The 19950-nt window shown below is 37.2% G+C and overlaps 1 protein-coding gene and 1 long non-coding RNA gene across 8 annotated transcripts in view; both read left to right on the forward strand.

The window, feature by feature from the left end:
• Window positions 1-19950, forward strand: part of CMC1 (C-X9-C motif containing 1) — a 72887-nt gene that overhangs the window by 32394 nt on the left and 20543 nt on the right. The gene's annotated exons all lie outside the window — the stretch shown is intronic.
• On the forward strand, window positions 10846-18835 carry LOC309638789. The gene is made up of 2 exons (XR_014251298.1): window positions 10846-14504; window positions 18470-18835. It is a non-coding gene; the product is annotated as an uncharacterized lncRNA (long non-coding RNA).

The following is a 19950-nucleotide window of genomic DNA, read 5'->3' on the forward strand; positions in this document are numbered from 1 at the left end:
TTCATGATCAATGCCAAATTATTCAGTGTACACAGAAACAGGAAAATATGACCCATTCTTAAAAAAAAATCATCAGAGGCTAACTTCAAGATTACTAAGATGTTGGAATTAGCAGGCAAGGATTTTATCTCAGACATTGTAATTGTTTAAGAATGTAAAGGAAAATATGATTGCAATGAATAAAAAGACAAGAACTCTTAAGAGAACCTGAAACAATAAAAAAGACCTAAATCAAAATTCTAGAACTGAAAATATACAATATCTGGTGTAAAAACTTTAGAATAAAAATGGCAGAAGGAGTCATGAATCTAGAGATAGATCAATAGAAATAGTCAATCTAAAGAACAGAGAAAAAAAGATTCAAAATGAACAGAATTTCAGGGACCTGAAGATAGTAACCTTTACATAATTGGAATTGCATACCTACCAGAATGGCTACCATGAAAACACTGATAGCATTCACTAAACATACACCTGCCCACTGACCTAGCAACTCTACCCAGAAGAAATGAAACTTATGTTTCATTTCTGTACAATTAATACTTATAGTAGCTTATTCAAATAGCCAAAAATTGAAAATAACCCAGGTATCTTTCCAAAGGAGAAGGGGTAGACTGTGGTATACTCATGCAGTGGATACTAGTCAGCAGTAAAATGGAATAAACTAGTGTTATAGTGTTAATAACAGAGATGAATCTCAAAACTGTCTCTCTGGGTAGAATGTAAATATGAAAGAAATAGAGTACATACTTTTAAAAAATATTATATTTTAGAACAGGCAACATTTACATGGTGCTCTAGAATAGGCTCCACTAATCCAAACGACGGTGGCACTGTTGGGGTGCTAGTGGGACAGGTACTGATTGGAAAGGGACTTTAAAGGAACTTTCTGGAATGATTTTAATGTTCTGTATTTTGTTGATTTGTGTTGCACAGGTGTATGCTTTTGTTGAGTGCTGTATTTAAGATTTGTTTATTTCACTGTATAAATGTCATCTAATAAGAAAAAGTAAATATAGAACTCTAATCGTGTGCATAATAAAGTATTTGTGGGTAAGAAAACATATGATGTGTAATGTTGATGAGGCTTTGGAGAAGCAGATATTTACACTGCTGGCTTGGAATATAGATGAGCATGATGTCAGGAAAGGGGTTTGTGAGTATTTTAAATAATTAACAAAAATTCATAAATGTGGCTACTGCTTCACCTAGCAACTCTATTGGTAGGAATGTGTCTTAAGGAAATTATCAGAGATGTGACATAGCATTGTATATAATATAAAATATTGTCAAAAACTTAGATGTCAACAGAGTCTGATTGGTTTTAAAAATTATGGTACTAGAAATGATATACACAAATTTGTGACAATAATGATGCATGATTGATATGAGAGACTAGCATAATATATCATTTTCATCCAGGGTTGATGGTCTACAGTGGTCAAATCCTTCCCTCTGCCTGTCTCTCTTTTATTGGAGCACAGCCATGGCCATTTACCTAGGTGTTGCCTGTGGCTGCTCTCATGCTGCTGTAGTAGATGTGAGTAGTTGCAACAGAGACAACATAGCTCACAAAGCCTAAAATATTCACCATATGCCTCTTTACTGAAAAAATTTCCTGATCCCTAGTTTAATTAAATTAAGTTTTTAAAAAATACAGAAGAGCTTACCAAAATTAACTAATTCCATAATTAGTTATTTTTGAAACCAAGTCAGTTGAAACCAAGTCAGTCTGCATCCTTAGGGAGTTTAAGTATGGTAGGGGGGATAGTTACGAAATAAATGTTTAAACCAAAATTATGACTAATAGTATGGAGAGAGAGAGCTATGAAGAAATGTTAACAGAAATTGTTTCTGAGTGTTGGGTATATTGGTGATTTAAAATATCAAATGTAGCAAATATCCATACTTTTGGATATACTACTGTGAAAAATCTGAACTGTTTGTTTTTCTCTTATTTTGGCCTCAGCAGACCATATTGTTGAATGTATTAAGGAACTCTTTGTTAGTACCCCGTGATTTTCAGAGTGGACCTATTTGTCCAGTGCCTCAGTGATAAAGGCTTCATGCGATTTGTTCTGTGTTATCTTTTTCTTCCACATCTTCCCTGGTCAGATCTATTCAGATGATGAAATTCAACTCATCACATTCTTACAGTGGAACCTCTGCTCTGCCCTGCTGATTGAAGTGCATTTGGTCTTCATCTCTCACATAGGCCAGATCAGTGGTCCTCAACCCCTGCTGTACATCAGAATTATCTGGGAATCTTTTTTAAAATACCAGTGCACAGGTTTCTGTCTTTAAAGAAAGGTGTTAGGTTTTTTTTTTGTTTTTTTTGTTTTAAAAGCTCCCAAGGTGATTTCAATGTGCAGCCAAGGTTGAGAAACAGGGATTAGCCAAAGGCACAGGCTTGCCCCTTAAAGCAGCGTATAGTAATGAGCCATATGGGTTTTACTCCGTTCTCAGGTCATTTTGAATATATTAAAATTACCTACTTCACTGCCCGGGGTACTCTTTTTCGTATTAACGATATATGTTTTGGTTGTTCTGTTGTTGTAGCTATTCTTAGTTTTTGTGTGTATGTTTTCTGTTTCCTGAATTTTTATTTCCCTTACTTCCATCATGGAGGTTGAGCCCCAAATTATGTAGGCCAGCGTTCAAATTCTTTTCCAGAGCGCCAAAGATTCTTAGCAAACTCGTCATAGGAAGTGATAAACCCAAGTATACTTTTGCAGTCTTCAACCCCTATCCCCTTTTATCCTGTAAATTACATGGCTACCCCCTTTCCCTCTTTCCTGTTAAGAAAATCGCTAACCTCATGGCACACAAACTTCACCCTCTGTAATGGTCTCTCTGTGTTTCATCAGCACAGTCTTTGGTTTGTCAAATTTCAAATCTAGATTCTAATCTACGTGAGCAGAGATTTGATTTGTGGTTGTCTCAGATCCCTGAATTCACCTTCCTTCCCACAGTTACATCAAAAATACATCTACATGTGGAACACCTCCTACAGAACACCTGCTGAACACTGGCAGAAGACCTCAGACCTCCCAAAAGGCAAGAAACTCCCCACGTACCTGGGTAGGGCAAAAGAAAAAAGAAAAAACAGAGACAAAAGAATAGGGGTGGGACCTGCACCAGTGAGAGGGAGCTGTGAAGGAGGAAAGGTTTCCGCACACTAGGAAGCCCCTTCACTGGCAGAGACGGGGTGGCGGGGTGGAAACTTCGGAGCCACAGAGGAGAGCTTAGCAACAGGGGTGCAGAGGGCAAAGCGGAGAGATTCCCGCACAGAGGATCGGTGCCGACCAGCACTCACCAGCCCGAGAGGCTTGTCTGCTCACCCGCTGGGACGGGTCGGGGCTGGGAGCTGAGGCTCCGGCTTCGGTCGGATCGCAGGGAGAGGACTGGGGTTGGCGGTGTGAACACAGCCTGAAGGGGGCTAGTGCGCCACAGCTAGCCTGGAGGCAGTCCGGGAAAATGTCTGGAACTGCCGAAGAGGCAAGAAACTTCTTCTTGCCTCTTTGTTTCCTGGTGCACGAGGAGAGGAGATTAAGACCACTGCTTAAAGGAGCTCCAGACACCGGCGTGAGCTGTGGCTATCAGCGCAGACCCCAGAGACGGACATGAGACACTAAGGCTGCTGCTGCAGCCACCAAGAAGCCTGTGTGCAAGCACAGGTCACTGTCCACACCTCCTCTCCCGGGAGCCTGTGCAGCCCGCCACTGCCAGGGTCCCGTGATCCAGGGACAACTTCCCCAGGAGAACACACGGCGCGCCTCAGGCTGGTGCAACGTCTTGCTGACCTCTGCCGCCGCAGTCTCGCCCCACACTCCGTACCCCTCCCTCCCCACAGCCTGAGTGAACCAGAGCCCCCGAAGCAGCTGCCCCTTTCACCCCGTCCTGTCTGAGCGAAGAACAGACGCCCTCAGGCGACCTACATGCAGAGGCGGGTCCCAATCCAAAGCTGAACCCCGGGAGCTGTGCGAACAAAGAAGAGAAAGGGAAATTTCTCCCAGCAGCCTCAGGAGCAGCGGATTAAATCTCCACAGTCAACTTGATGTACCCTGCATCTGTGGAATACCTGAATAGACAACGAATCATCCCAAATTGAGGAGGTGGACTTCGAGAGCAACGATATATATATATATTTTCCCCCTTTTTCTGTTTTTGTGAGTGTGTATGCGTATGCTTCTCTGTATGATTTTGTCTGTATAACTTTGCTTTTACCATTTGTCCAAGGGTTTTGTCTGTCCGTTTGTTTTTTTTTTCTTTTTCTTTAGTATACTTTTCAGTGCTTGTTATCATTGGTGGATTTGTTTTTTCGGTTTGGTTCTCTTCTTTCTTACTTTCTTTTTTATTAATTACTTAAAAAATTTTTTTAATAATTATTTTGTTTTTTATTTTAATAACTTTTTTATTTTATTTTACCTTTTCCTCCCTCCCTCCCTCCCTTCCTCCCTTCCTTCCTTCTCCCTTTTATTCTAAGCCATGTGGATGACAGGCTCTTGGTGCTCCAGCCAGGCATCAGGGCTGTGCCTCTGAGGTGGGAGAGCCAAGTTCAGGACATTCGTCCACCAGAGACCTACCAGCTCCACGTAATATCAAGTGGCAAAAATCTCCCAGAGATCTCCATCCCAATGCCAACACTCAGCTCCACTGAATGACCAGGAAGCTACAGTGCTGGACACTGTATGCCAAAAACTAGCAAAACAGGAACACATCCCCACCCATTAGCAGAGACTCTGCCTAAAATCATAATAAGGTCACAGACACCCCAAAACACACCACCAGACGTGGACCTGCCCACCAGAAGGACAGAATCCAGCCTCATCCACCAGAACACAGGCACCAGTCCCCTCCACCAGGAAGCCTATACAACGCACTGAACCAACTTTAGCCACTGAGGGCAGACACCAAAAACAACGGGAACTATGAAACTGCAGCCTGCAAAAAGGAGACCCCAAACACAGTAAGTTAAGCAAAATGAGAAGACAGAGAAACACAGCAGAGGAAGGAGCAAGGTAAAAACCCACCAGACATAACAAATGAAGAGGAAATAGGCAGTCTACCTGAAAAAGAATTCAGAATAATGATAGTAAAGATGATCCAAAATTTTGGAAATAGAATGGAGGAAATACAAGAAACGTTTTAATAAGGACCTAGAAAAACTAAAGAGAAAACAGACAATCATGAACAACACAATAAATGAAATCAAAAATTCTCTAGAAGGAATCAATAGCAGAATAACTGCGGCAGAAGAACGGATAAGTGACCTGGAAGATAAAATAGTGGAAATAACTACTGCAGAGCAGAATAAAGAAAAAAGATTGAAAAGAACTGAGGACAGTCTCAGAGACCTCTGGGAGAATATTAAACACACCAACATTCGAATTATAGGGGTCCCAGAAGAAGAAGAGAAAAAGAAAGGGACTGAGAAAATATTTGAAGAGCTTATAGTTGAAAACTTCCCTAATATGGAAAAGGAAATAGTTAATCAAGTCCAGGAAGCACAGAGAGTCCCATACAGGATAAATCCAAGGAGAAACACGCCAAGACACATATTAATCAAACTATCAAAAATTAAATACAAAGAAAAAATAATAAAAGCAGCAAGGGAAAAACAACAAATAACATGCAAGGGAATCCCCATAAGGTTAACAGCTGATCTTTCAGCAGAAACTCTGCAAGCCAGAAGGGAGTGGTAGGACACATTTAGAGTGATGAAGTAGAAAAACCTACAACCAAGATTACTCTACCCAGCAAGGATCTCATTCAGATTTCATGGAGAAGTTAAAACCTTTACAGACAAGCAAAAGCTAAGAGAATTCAGCACCACCAAACCAGCTTTACAACAAATGCTAAAGGAGCTTCTCTAGGCAGCAAACACAAGAGAAGGTAAAGACCTACAATAACATACCCAAAACAATTAAGAAAATGATAATAGGAACATATATATCGATAATTAGCTTAAATGTAAATGGATTACCTGCTCCAACCAAAAGACATTGACTGGCTGAATGGATACAAAGACAAGACCCATATATATGCTGTCTACAAGAGACCCACTTCAGACCTAGGGACACATACAGACTGAAAGTGAGGGGATGGAAAAAGATATTCCATGCAAATGGAAATCAAAAGAAAGCTGGAGTAGCAATTCTCATATCAAACAAAGTATACTTTAAAACAAAGACTATTACAAGAAACAAAGAAGGACACTACATAATGATCAAGGGATCAATCCAAGAAGAAGATATAACAATTGTAAATATTTATGCACCCAACATAGGAGCACCTCAATACATAAGGCAAATTTTAATAGCCATAGAAGGGGAAATCGACAGTAACACAATCATAGTAAGTGACTTTAACACCCCACTTTCACCAATGGACAGATCATCCAAAATGAAGTAAAATAAGGAAACACAAGCTTTAAATGATACATTAAACAAGATGGACTTGATATTTATAGGACACACCATCCAAAAACAACAGAATACACTATTCTCAAGTGCTCATGGAACATTCTTAAGGATAGATCATATCTTGGGTCACAAATTAAGCTTTGGTAAATTTTAAGAAAATTGAAATCGTATCAAGGATCTTTTCTGACCACAATGCTATGAGACTAGATAACAATTACAGGAAAAAAATCTGTAAAAAAATACAAACACATGGAGGCTAAACAGTACACTACTTAATAACCAAGAGATCACTGAAGAAATCAAAGACGAAATCAAAAATACCTAAAAACAAATGACAATGAAAGCACGATGACCCAAAACCGTGGGATGCAGCAAAAGCAGTTCTAAGAGGGAAGTTTATAGCAATACAGTTCTACCTTACGAAACAAGAAACATCTCAAATAAACAACCTAACCTTACACCTAAAGAAATTAGAGAAAGAAGAACAAAAAAACCCCAAAGTTAGCAGGGGGAAAGAAATCATAAAGATCAGATCAGAAATAAATGAAAAAGAAATGAAGGAAATAGTAGCAAAGATCAATAAAACTAAAAGCTGGTTCTTTGAGAAGATAAACAAAATTGATAAACCATTAGCCAGACTCATCAAGAAAAAAGGGGAGAAGACTCAAACCAATAGAATTAGAAATGAAAAAGGAGAAGTAACAACTGACACTGCAGAAATACAAAGGATCATGAGCGATTACTACAAGCAACTCTATGCCAATAAAATGGACAACCTGGAAGAAATGGACAAATTCTTAGAAAAACACAACCTTCCAAGATTGAACCAGGAAAAACAGAAAATATGAACAGACCAATCACATGCACTGAAATTGAAATTGTGATTAAAAATCTTCCAACAAACAAAAGCCCAGGACCAGAGGCTTCCCAGGTGAATTCTATCAAACATTTAGAGAAGACCTAACACGTATACTTCTCAGACTCTTCCAAAATATAGCAGAGGGAGGAACACTCCTAATTTCATTCTACAAGGCCACCATCACCTTAATACCAAAAGCAGACAAAGATGTCACAAAAAAAAGAAAACTACAGGCCAATATCACTGATGAACATAGATGCAAAAATCCTCAACAAAATACTAGCAAACAGAATCCAACAACACATTAAAACGATCATACACCACAATCAAGTGGGGTTTATCCCAGGAATGCAAGGATTCTTCAATATATGCAAATCAATCAATGTGATACACCATATTAACAAATTGGAGAAAAACCATATGATCATCTCAATAGATGCAGAGAAAGCTTTCAACAAAATTCAACACCCATTTATGATAAAAACCCTCCAGAAAGTAGGCATAGAGGGGACTTAACTCACCCTATTAAAGGTCATATATGACAAATCCACAGCCAACATCATCCTCAATGGTGAAAAACTGAAACCATTTCCACTAAGATCAGGAACAAGACAAGGTTGCACACTCTCACCACTATTGTTTAACATAGTTTTGGAAGTGTTAGCCACAACAATCAGAGAAGAAAAAGAAATAAAAGGAATCCAAATTGGAAAGGAAGAAGTAAAGCTGTCACTGTTTGCAGATGATATGATAGTATACATAGAGAATCTAAAGATGCTACCAGAAAACTACTAGAGATAATCAATGAATTTGGTAAAATAGCAGGATACAAAATTAATGTACAGAAATCTCTTGCATTCCTATACACTAATGATGAAAAGTCTGAAAGTGAAATTAAGAAAACATTCCCATTTACCATTGCAACAAAAAGAATAAAATACCTAGGTATAAACCTACCTAAGGAGACAAAAGACCTGTATGCAGAAAATTATAAGACACTGATGAAAGAAATTAAAGATGATACAAATAGATGGAGAGATATACCATGTTCTTGGATTGGAAGAATCAACATTGTGAAAATCACTCCACTACTCAAAGCAATCTACAGATTCAATGCAATCCCTATCAAACTACCACGGGCATTTTTCACAGAACTAGAACAAAAAATTTCACAATTTGTATGGAAACACAAAAGACCCTGAATAGCCAAAGCAATCTTGAGAAAGAAAAACGGAGCTGGAGGAGTCAGGCTCCCTGCCTTCAGAGTATACTACAAAGCTACAGTAATCCAGACAGTATGGTACTGACACAAAAACAAATATAGATCAATGGAACAGGATAGAAAGCCCAGAGATAAACCCACGCCCATATGGTCACCTTATCTTTGATAAAGGAGGCAAGAATATACAATGGAGAAAAGACAGCCTCCTCAATAACTGGTGCTGGGAAAACTGGACAGCTACATGTAAAAGAATGAAAATAGAACACTCCCTAACACCGTATACAAAAATAAACTCAAAATGGGTTAAAGACCTAAATGTAAGGCCAGACACTATCAAACTCTTAGAGGAAAACATAGGCAGAGCACTCTGACATAAATCACAGCAAAATCCTTTTTGACCCAGCTCCTAGAGAAATGGAAATAAAAACAAATCAAATGGGACCTAATGAAACTTAAAAGCTTTTGCACAGCAAAGGCAACCATAAATAAACAAGATGAAAAGACAACCCTCAGAATGGGAGAAAATATTTGCAAATGAAGCAACTGACAGAGGATTAATCTCCAGAATTTACAAGCAGCTCATGCAGCTCAATATCAAAAAAACAAACAACCCAATACAAAAATGGGCAGAAAATCTAAATAGATATTTCTCCAACGAATATATACAGATTGCCAACAAACACATGAAATGATGCTCAACATCATTAATCATTAGAGAAATGCAAATCAAAACTACAATGCGATATCACCTCACACCTGTTAGAATGGGCATCATCAAAAAATCTACAAACAAAAGAAAAAAAAATCTACAAACAATAAATGCTGGAGAAGGTGTGGAAATAAGGGAACCCTCTTGTACTGTTGGTGGGAATGTAAATTGATACAACCATTATGGAGAACAGTATGGAGATTCCTTAAAAAACTAAAAATAGAACTACCATACGACCCAGCAATGCCACTACTGTGCATATACCCTGAGAAAACCATAATTCAAAAAGAGTTATGTACCACAATGTTCATTGCAGCTCTATTTACAATAGCCAGGACATGGAAGCAACCTAAGCGTCCTGTCGGCAGATGAATAGATAAAGAAGACGTGGCACATATATATAATGGAATATTACTTAGCCATAAAAAGAAATGAAATTGAGTTATTTGTAGTGAGGTGGATGGACCTAGAGTCTGTCATACAGAATGAAGTAAGTCAGAGAGAGAAAAACAAATACTGTATGCTAACACATATATATGGCATCTAAAAAAAAAAAAGGTCATGAAGAACCCACAGGCAAGACGGGAATAAAGACGCAGACCTATTAGAGAATGGACTTGAGGACACGGGGAGGGGGAAGGGTAAGCTGGGACAAAGTGAGAGAGTGGTAGTGTATATATGGACATATATACACTACCAAATGTAAAATAGATAGCTAGTGGGAAGCAGTCACATAGCACAGGGAGATCAGCTTGGTGCTTTGTGACCAGGTAGAAGGGTTGGATAGAGAGGGTGGGAGGGAGACGAAAGAGGGAGGAGATATGGGGATATATGTATAACTGATTCACTTTGGTATAAAGCAGAAACTAACACACCATTGTAAAGCAATTATACTCCAGTAAAAATGTTAAAAAAAAAAACTGTCTACAAATTGAGTTAAAATTTTTTTCTAGTTAGCGAGTATAAGTATAAGGTATATATACAAGCATTAGAGTTGGTCCTTTAAAAATCTTATTTGTATTAAAAAACACATATATGACTTATCAAGTTATTACGTTATTATTGTAATTTTGTATATCATCCAGGGAAATTCTCAGTTCATTCTGTTAACTCTGGTCATATATGTATATTAGACTCGTATATGCCCAGTTTCTGAGTTTCACTAAAAAGAGGTTGAGTCCAATATACCATTGTTGAGTTGTATAGGTTAGTGTCCTTGGTAGGTAATATTCTTTTCACATTGATACAATGACTCTTTTTTTGCTATGTCAGTGTTTTGAGTGGGCCTATTTGAATATAAACACTTCTGGGGCTTCCCTGGTGGCGCAGTGGTTGAGAATCTGCCTGCCAATGCAGGGGACACGGGTTCGAGCCCTGGTCTGGGAAGATCCTACATGCCGCGGAGCAACTAGGCCCGTGAGCCACAACTACTGAGCGTGCGCATCTGGAGCCTGTGCTCTGCAGCGGGAGAAGCCACGATAGTGAGAGGCTCGTGCACCGCGATGAAGAGTGGCCCCCACTTGCCACAACTAGAGAAAGCCCTCGCACAGAAACGAAGACCCAACACAGCAAAAAATAAAATTAATTAATTAATTAATTAAAATACTTATTAAAAAAAAAGAATTAAACACTTCTGCCTCACAATGCAGAGTCAGTTTAGATGGGCAGCGGGGAAACCTCTTCATGTTTTTGACCTTGAAGGAACGTTGGTTTTCCTATGAGTAGTGGGTTATAGTGGGTAATTTATAGGGTTAATTATTGTTAAGACTGGATTCTTCACCTTTTTCCCTACACATTTTAACGTGCCATTTAATGAATGTAAAGTTATGCTAAGCATTCATATTAAATAGACTTGTTAAGTATGTCTTTCCTATCTGCTACATGGTTCCTACTGAGAGTGTTAATATTCAAATATTCATTTATGATGGCGTTTATTCGGGAATATGTCTAATAAAAATATACCATATTCTTCATCTTTAAATTATCACTGTTAAAGAATACATTCCATAATGATATTTTTCAGTAGTGGATGGAATATCTCAGTTTTCTTCTATTTCCCTTTCGTTTTAAAGGAAAAGTTCCAAGGTCATAGCATCTGTAAACTGGTTAGGAACTGACATATACTATGGAGTAAAAATTGAAGCTGAGTTGCCCTCTAGGGGTTCAGTTTTAACACAACACATTTTGAAATAAGTAATGAGATCTTTGGGGGAGGGGTCCGTCTGCTGAATGGGGAGTCTGTTCATTTTCTGTGTCGTGTGACTAGTCAGAGCAAGCTGACTTCGCTAGTGAAAAGGAGAATGTCCCGGTTTTGTAACCTACAGGCAGTTTAATCAAACATCCTTTTTGGGATTTTTTGGTTTGCTTTTAAAGTCAGAGCATGTGTGCCAGACTAATCCAACCGTCAACGTATTTTCAAGAATTATTTGGTGATTGAGCCACGAATTCTTTTCTGATGCTCCTTTGCCTCCTCAGTGTCACCTCTTAAGCAGTTTTAGGTCAGCTGCCTTCCCTCTTCTGCCCAGACCCAGCACAGACCCCAGTGAAGTGGTTTAATTGTGAATCTTTATTCTCTCAGGATGTGATAATGAGATTTCAGTGGCATCTTTGTGGACTGGGTCTCCAGCCTAAATGGTGCCCAGCTTTACATTGCTTGAGGTCCAGTTCTCTTTGGACTCTGTCTCTGGCACAAAGTGCTCTACGGTGTAATTGTAGAGTTAGGCTCTTTACTGTTTAGAAAGCGGGAGCAATTTTTTTTTTCCATTATTGAAAATGTTAACTGAACTTGGACTTGAGTAAATGGTAAATATGGAATTTATTTCATGTGTAGATATTTAAATGTTTTGTATATTTCAGCACATTTGTGTATCAAATATAAAAATTCACATGGTTATTGATATATTTTTAACACGTTAGTGTGTACTGTGTGTGTGTGTGCATGTATGTTTTAATAATGCTCTGATTCCCTTTGAAGGGTGCTATAAAACTTTACTCCTTTAAATATATATTTTTCACCTCTGTAGTTATATTGAGATTTTCCATTCTTTTTCTCATGGTTATGGAAAAACCTTGATTACTAACTGTCAGAACCTATTTTTTATCATTAATTTGTAATTATTTTTAAAGTTCAGGTTTTATCTGTTAATTATTTTAATACCTGAAAACTCATTGGATTTTGATATGTATTAAAATATTAAATTGGCTGTGCTGTAGATTTGTGCCGTCCAGTTTAGTAGTCACTAGTCACAGGAGCTACTTCATTTTTCTTAGTGACACTACCCACACTTCACATGCTCACTAGCCACATGTGGACTGTGGCTGCCATATTGTATAATCCAGACACTAATCATCATCACCACCACTGCAGAAAGTTTTATGGGACAACAGCGGTATAGATATATGAATCATCTTCTTCAGTGTATTTTTTAAAACATCTTAATACTGGTAGTTACCTGTGTAAAATGAACTGAAATGTATAAACATTATATGCCTTTATATTTTCTTCTCTTTAATCAAAAGAATATTTTGGAAATAACTGTAATTGAAACGGATCACACATGAAATACTTTTACCTTTCTATTTATCTTAAAGATCAGCCTTTATTACAAGCTAAGTGATATCAAATGCTGTAATAAAAATTATATATTTTTGAAATACGTAAATATATCTACTTTATCTCCATCTTGTGGTAGAAATATATGGAAATCCTGTTCTTAAGAATATAGTTAAACTGTATACATCTTTACGTTGACTTACCCTGCTCTTTCTCATTACTCTAAATGAATTAAGTGTTTATTAACAAAGTTTTAGGTCTTATTCAAGGAGCCAGTTAAAAATAATTTTAGACTTTATAATTACTATTAAGGGGGAAATCCAGAACTACAGCTGCCATTCGAATATGTTGGAATATTAAAACAAAGAATACAAACATTTTAGTCATGGTTGAGAGAAAAACAAATATGAGAGCTTTAGCTGCTTATGTGCAGATGTAGTTTTTGTTGTTAAAGAGGATTATGGTAAATATGTTTCTGTGATAAATCTATGAAGTTTCATGAAATTGTTTCTTACTGCCACATAGTTTTTTTAAAAATACCTTTGATTTTTAAAGTTTCTAGTTTTTGAATGTACTCAGCGGTTTTGTGGATAATTATCATTGTAAAATTATTTTTGGAAGTAAATTTTAAAATGAGCATTAAAACAATTTGTAAACTATAGCATTCCATATAAATACATAAAATTATCTTTTTAAATCCTAATATGAAATATCAAAGGTTTAAGAACATACTTTTAAATCAGATTTATTTGAATCAGATTTATTTAAAAATTTTTAAATTAAATAATTTAAAAGTATTTCTTAAAAAAATTTTTAACAGATTATATTTAACCTAATATTCTTAATTTTTATATTCTTTTAGCTTAAGTGTTTTTTTTTTTAGTTAACTAATATAATTTACAAAGCAACATTAATTTAGTGTTAAGTTTTTATATGGGAAGGTATGAATGCTCTAGGAATTCTGAAAGAAAATTTTAGTTAAATTCCAAGAATTTAGGAAGAATTTTATGCAACAAATAGACTTTTAAGCTAGGTTAGATTTAGATAGCTTTTTTTTTTTTCTTTCTTTCTAAACTCCATTTGTTTATCTTATTAACTATTAGGGAAGAAATAGCCTATAAACGGGTAACATCTAAATAACCTATTTAGAAGGTATCCGGAATAGGTGTTAAAACATGAAAGCTGAATACAATGCAGCATTTTTTGAGACAGTGACCAGAGATTAGCCTAATTATAAGACTAGCTTAGGACCCTGTTTTGGTGCTCCTTGAAAGCCTAGCAAAAAAGTCTAGACCTAATATAATAGAAAACAGGGATTTCCATGTAGCAAAGCTTTTTATTTAGGGAAATTCTGTGATCTTAGAAACTTAGCATTAGATGGAGCTTTTGAGGTTAACTAGTCCCAGTTCAGGAATCTTTCCAACAATATATGAGACTTTCCGTTTTCGATAGCTCTGCCCCAGTTCAGACTTTTATTATTTACCTCCTCCTGCATCTGATTGTTAGTTTTTTAGAAAACATCATTCTTTTAATAAAAATTATAAATTCTCAATTTATATAATGTAAGGAATATAGAAAGTATGAAACCTCTTCCACAAAATTACCCTAAATGTCAACATTCACAAATACAGGTATCTCTCTGTGAACATATATGGAAGGAATTACAGAAAATACATGATTTTTAAAAGTTGAATTTAGCAAAACAAAACTAAACTGAAAGATTTGCTGAAGTTCAGGTAAAATTTTCTGGATTAAAAAATGTATTACTTCCAAATTTGCGTCAGATATTAAGAAAAGATTATATAAGAACCATTAATAAACTTGTCATTGTGTTTTTTAAATTTCATATTCTAATTATGAACAGTATTGAAAATATTATTATACTCCCTCCACATCCTGACTTTTAGGGTCCCGGTTTTTGTAAGTTGTATTTTCACATGGTCTCAATTTATAATACTTCTTTTCTATAACTATGAATTCAGTGCTCACCACATCTTCTCCTCGTTGTATTTCTTTGTTTTGATCCATTGCTTAATGGGCTGGATTTCATTGTCACATAGTTTATTTAAGAAGAATCTTTCGGTTCTAGAATCCTTACTATCATGTTTGGAAATGACTACTTGTTGCCTTATACGTGTGTGACGTGTAGGGTGGGTGTAAAATTGTTGGGTCATGTTTTTCCCCTCAGAACTTTGTACATGTTGCATTCATGTTTTATGACATTGGATGTTGCTCTGAGAAGTCAGAGGCCAGCCTGACTTTGGTCCCCGCCCCACCTTGCAACCATCTTGCCATAGATGATTTGATTTTTTGTGTTTGGATAGTAGAAAAATTCTTTCTTTATCCCTGAGTTTGGCATCTTGGGTGTTTATTGCTCTGTATCAGTTCTTTCTGGAATATACTGTGTCCTTTTGCTTGTTAGATTCAATTCTTCATGTCAGAGAACTTTTCTTAAATTGTCATTTAAAATATCTTTTTTTCTTTTCCTTTTTTGAATTCTCTACCTCTAAGATGCCAGTCATCCTTGGAACTTTGACATGGGATTAACACTTGATGTTATTTGCTGCATCACAGATTACGCCAAACTCAGTGGCCCCAAACAGCACACATTTATCATCTCTCAGTTTCTGTGGGTCAGGACTCAAAAAGGGCGTGGGTGCCAGGAGGCTGGGATCTTTCTAGGCCACCTTAGAAGCTGCCTACAGTAATTGCCTACCACGCCTTGGTTTTCTCTACCTTTGCGTGACCTTTTTAAATTTTCCTCTGTATTTATGATGATTATCCTAAGTCATTCTTGTAAAATCTCTCACTTGAATTTTAGCTGTGTCTACTCTATTCCCTATTATTTATTAACCACTATTATGGGTTTGTTTTGGTCTTCAGTTTATATTTTTATCTCTTTCATCTCACTCTATTTTATCAGCCATTCCTTGAAGTCTAGCTTTCTTGAATTTATGTTTTATGAAGTTCTTATGTAGTGTGACATCTGAGATGAATCTTCTTTTCCTTAGGGTGTGTTTGCAGAGTTGCCCTGCTGTTTCTCTGAGAAGTTGTGGGTTAATTCTCTGTAACACTCCTGCCACCTTTTTCTGATGTTTCTCGTCCCTCGTGGGAGCCTGGAGGGAGGGGAGAAGGGGCTCGCAGGCCAGTGCAGTGTTTCTGTTAAATAACCCTTGGGGCTATGTCCTCTTTCCTGTGGGGTTGCCTCTGGGTGCCCATCTCTGTTAAGTGGGGAGCCTGGGGAATGGCAGCCCTGGGGGTTCTTCTTCCCCTGCTGGGTCCTCTGAGGGGCTGAAGGCTTTTATTCTAGAGGTTTTGTTTTGTTTTTTTCCTTTTCTCTAGGATTCCCGTTTATACCCTTAGTCTGCTTCTCTCAAGGATGAGGGGTGCTAGTAGTGTGAATTCTCAGGAGTTTCTTAGCTCATTTTCTCTGCCCAGTGTGTTCTGGGGGTAGAGTTGGGGTGGAAGCTGGGCTGAGCCTTGCCAGAGTCTTTTCTTTCTTTCTCAACTATTCCTTTTTAAATTATGGTATAAGACCATAGCTATACCTTTTTTCTTTATTGTGGAAGCTAGCCAGTGTTTCCTTTTTTTAAACTACTTTGTTTACTTTTTTTGAGGAAGGGTTTATGAGCTTGAAATATCCTGCAATTTGTAGCCAGAACTATCCTCAGTATCTATTGCCTGAATTGTTTTCTTAGCGTATAGACTAGATTTCTCTATCTAGAAAATTTCCTTTCCTTCCCCAACTTTACCCTAAGTGTTGCTGCTGGGTAGAGCTTGCTGAAGTGTACGGTTTGGTCCATGTCATTCTTCACTGCCTGTAGGGTCCAGTCTAAACTCTTACATTTAAGGTCTTCCAGGATGTTACTTAAGCCTGCTCTACTAGTCACAGTCTTGCTTTTTTTCTTGAGCTTCGGCTCTGGCTAAATTTAAGTATTTCCAGTTTCCCATACATACCCTGGGTCGGTTTCCAAGATGTGGCCAGTTCATAACATGGCATGTGTACCCCCGCGGTTTTTAGACCTCCCAGTCTTCTGATCCCTTTCTCTAGGAACATGCTCATTTGTCCAGATCCATCTCAATGTGTGGTCCCCAGAAGAGCACAGAGAGGCTGTGAGCTGCCACTGCGATTGTGACACTGATATTAATACGAGTGGTCCAGGTGTCCTGTCGTTTTTCATATCATGGGATCACATTGACTTTATCTGTCATTCTCTTCTAAAATTTGAATGTTTTAAAATGTAAATGCAGGAATTTGTATTTATTCCTGAGAAATCTCACCTTTTTTTTTTTTTTTTACAAGATTTCCTTAACTGTAGATGTTTTGTTTTTTGAAAATTATTTATTTATTTATTTATGGCTGTGTTGGGTCTTCGTTTCTGTGCGAGGGCTTTCTCTAGTTGTGGCAAGTGGGGGCCTCTCACTATCGCAGCCTCTCTTGTTGCGGAGCACAGGCTCCAGATGCGCAGGCTCAGTAATTGTGGCTCACGGGCCTAGTTGCTCCACGGCATGTGGGATCTTCCCAGACCAGGGCTCGAACCCGTGTCCCCTGAATTGGCAGGCAGATTCTCAACCACTGTGCCACCAGGGAAGCCCAGAAATTTCACCTTTAATCAGAGGAGCCATTAGCAGGAATTGGTGATTGAAGAGGCCCCTGAAGAGAAGCCTGATGACACCTATGAAAGTTTGGTTTCAAATGATTTGCCAGAAGCAGTGAACTTGGACGCCTTAGGTCTGAGGTAGATGGTTGTGACATATCCAGCAAGATACCCAGCTTTTAGCAGAAATTTGCTTTAGTCTTAGGTTTCTGATGTAAGGCATTACAACAAGGCTTTAAAACAAAACATACACCTTTTCAAAGTATTCCTTTTCTTAACTCAAAACCCTGTTTTGAGTCTTGTAAAATCTGTGTTCATTTTTTCCCTAAGACCTTTTATATTTTGTATGTATGATTAAATTGGAACTGTGTGGATTTCAACTAAGGGAAGAGAATAATTTGTTTTTAAGATCTCATTTTGATTGGGTAAAATAATTCTACGTATTCATAAGCTGAAATAAAATATTGTTGTCCACGTCTTAAAAAAATTGGGTAAAATAAATGTAAAGTTAGTGATTTTTTTTTTTTTTAAAAGGTCTTTAACCTTTTTAATGGTTGAAGTTCTGAGTTCTTTTTCTACTGTTGTAGAGGATAAGAATTAGCTTGGCCAGTGGCTTTCAAAATATTTTTTCACCCGGCTGATGGTAAGAAATACATTTTAAAGTACAACCCAGTGTATACATACGTATGCACTTTTGTGTTTATGTATGTGTTTATATAGACGAAATGCACGGTATACATTATTTCCTCTTCTCTTTCATTTTTAAAAACAAATGTTGTTTGCAGTCTGCTAAATTTTCATGATCCACTAAAGGGATACAGACTTCAGTTTGCGTTAGGCAATAGATAAACCTAAAAAATTTTCATGTAAGTAGAACCTGGTTTTCCCTTTGTCTTACGTGACAGTTTGGAAGTGTTTTGTTTTTATATCAAATTGGTCCTTAAGAGTATTTTTCATGTTTCTATATTACCTGCTGTTTTGAGAAACTGATTCTTAAAAAACCATGGATAAATTATTTAGTAAAAATGAACTTAATTTGTAATATGTGCAGTTCCTCTCAAGTGTGTTTGTTTTTTTACGTTTGGGTTCATTTCTTTTTGAAGGAGGAAGAGTTCCTTCCCCATAAACGGAGCCAGTAGTTCGGAGACAGAAATGAAACTGCAGTGGAGTGAAAAGCAATGATAGATTCATTTTGAGATCTGAATAGAATCCAGGACCAAGTGGGTTAGGAACAGACTGTTAGAAATCTGAATTCCTATCTCCCCCAGCTGTCCCAAGACTCAACAGGCCAGGAATTATGCATATATTCAGTTAACTAGAATGTGACAGATATGCCCCACGAAAAATGTAATGGGGAAACTCCTTAAATGGTTGGTCGATTACCATTGTAACCGTGTAATATTTTACACTAAAACCAGAAGACCCAGGAAATAACTCTTTCTATTTGACATTTAAAAATATGATGATTCTCTGGTTTTAAAGTTTGTACATTTCGCGGAAGCTCTTTTTAGCTTAATGTCAGCAAAGCAGCTGCTGTTTGAATTTACTTTGCAAAACACTGAATTATTCATTTCCATAAACAAAACTTCCTTAGTAATTATTTAGCATTAATTTATTTCTCTTTATTTCAATGAACCCTGTTGACATTCTATTTTAAAATTAAAAATATTCTTTGTGGAATTTAACGAATACAACTCTGTGACAGCCACTTTCTCTACTTTCTTCTGTTCCTATGACAGAAAATTACCAAATCCTTTTTTACTTTTATACTTCGAATATTTTATATTTTACTTTAATTTTTACTGTTTATTTTTATTATTTTAATGAAAGTTACTTATAAGATATAGACCAAAAGTAAAAGTCTTATTTAGCAGTATCTTATGTAAAGTAGCTTCTTAAGACCAAGCCCCATGTATTTGACCTGTTAGATTTTGCCATAATGCATGAATATAATGAACAGCTATTATATTGGATTCTGACAATGTAAAATTATTAGAAATATTTAAAATAATTATTCATTTCATCATTTGTACTCACAGACTGTTTAATAGACTATTTAGTAGGAGAAGAAAGGTAAAGATTGTAGTTTTGCATTTCTTGGGACTCTTCCATCCATCTTTGCAAACGTGGAGACAGCCCTTTAAATTTCCTGCTTCCTCTCTGTAGTCGTGGTGAGGGCTCCCTCAGCCCTTCAGACTCTTATTATAGTCAGTGCACTTGCCCTCCTGGGCGATCACCACTGCCATGTGATGTTTGTTGTATTTTTCCATAATTGCTGTTTAGTTTTACATGTCATTGCTCTGCTGCTCCATTGGAAACTTCTGGAGGACAGCAAACAAACTACTTGTTAGCTTACTAAATGTCTGGTAATATAATAGAGGACGAAAAGAATCCCCATATTTATTTTATAAAGTAGTGTCCGTCCAAATGAAGCACCCTTCTTAGCTCAGGTGCTTCTTGGAGCTCACAGTCAGAGAGGTTCATCAGCCCACACGGAATCCCTCCAGCCCAGGCTTGGAGGGGATGTAGACTTTCAGTGAAGGGCCCGTTTCGATGCCCTGTTGTTGGTTCCCAAAAGGAATGT

This window comes from Balaenoptera physalus, assembly GCF_965194825.1.
Source record: "Balaenoptera physalus genome assembly, chromosome: 11".
NCBI classification, from domain to species: domain Eukaryota; kingdom Metazoa; phylum Chordata; class Mammalia; order Artiodactyla; family Balaenopteridae; genus Balaenoptera; species Balaenoptera physalus.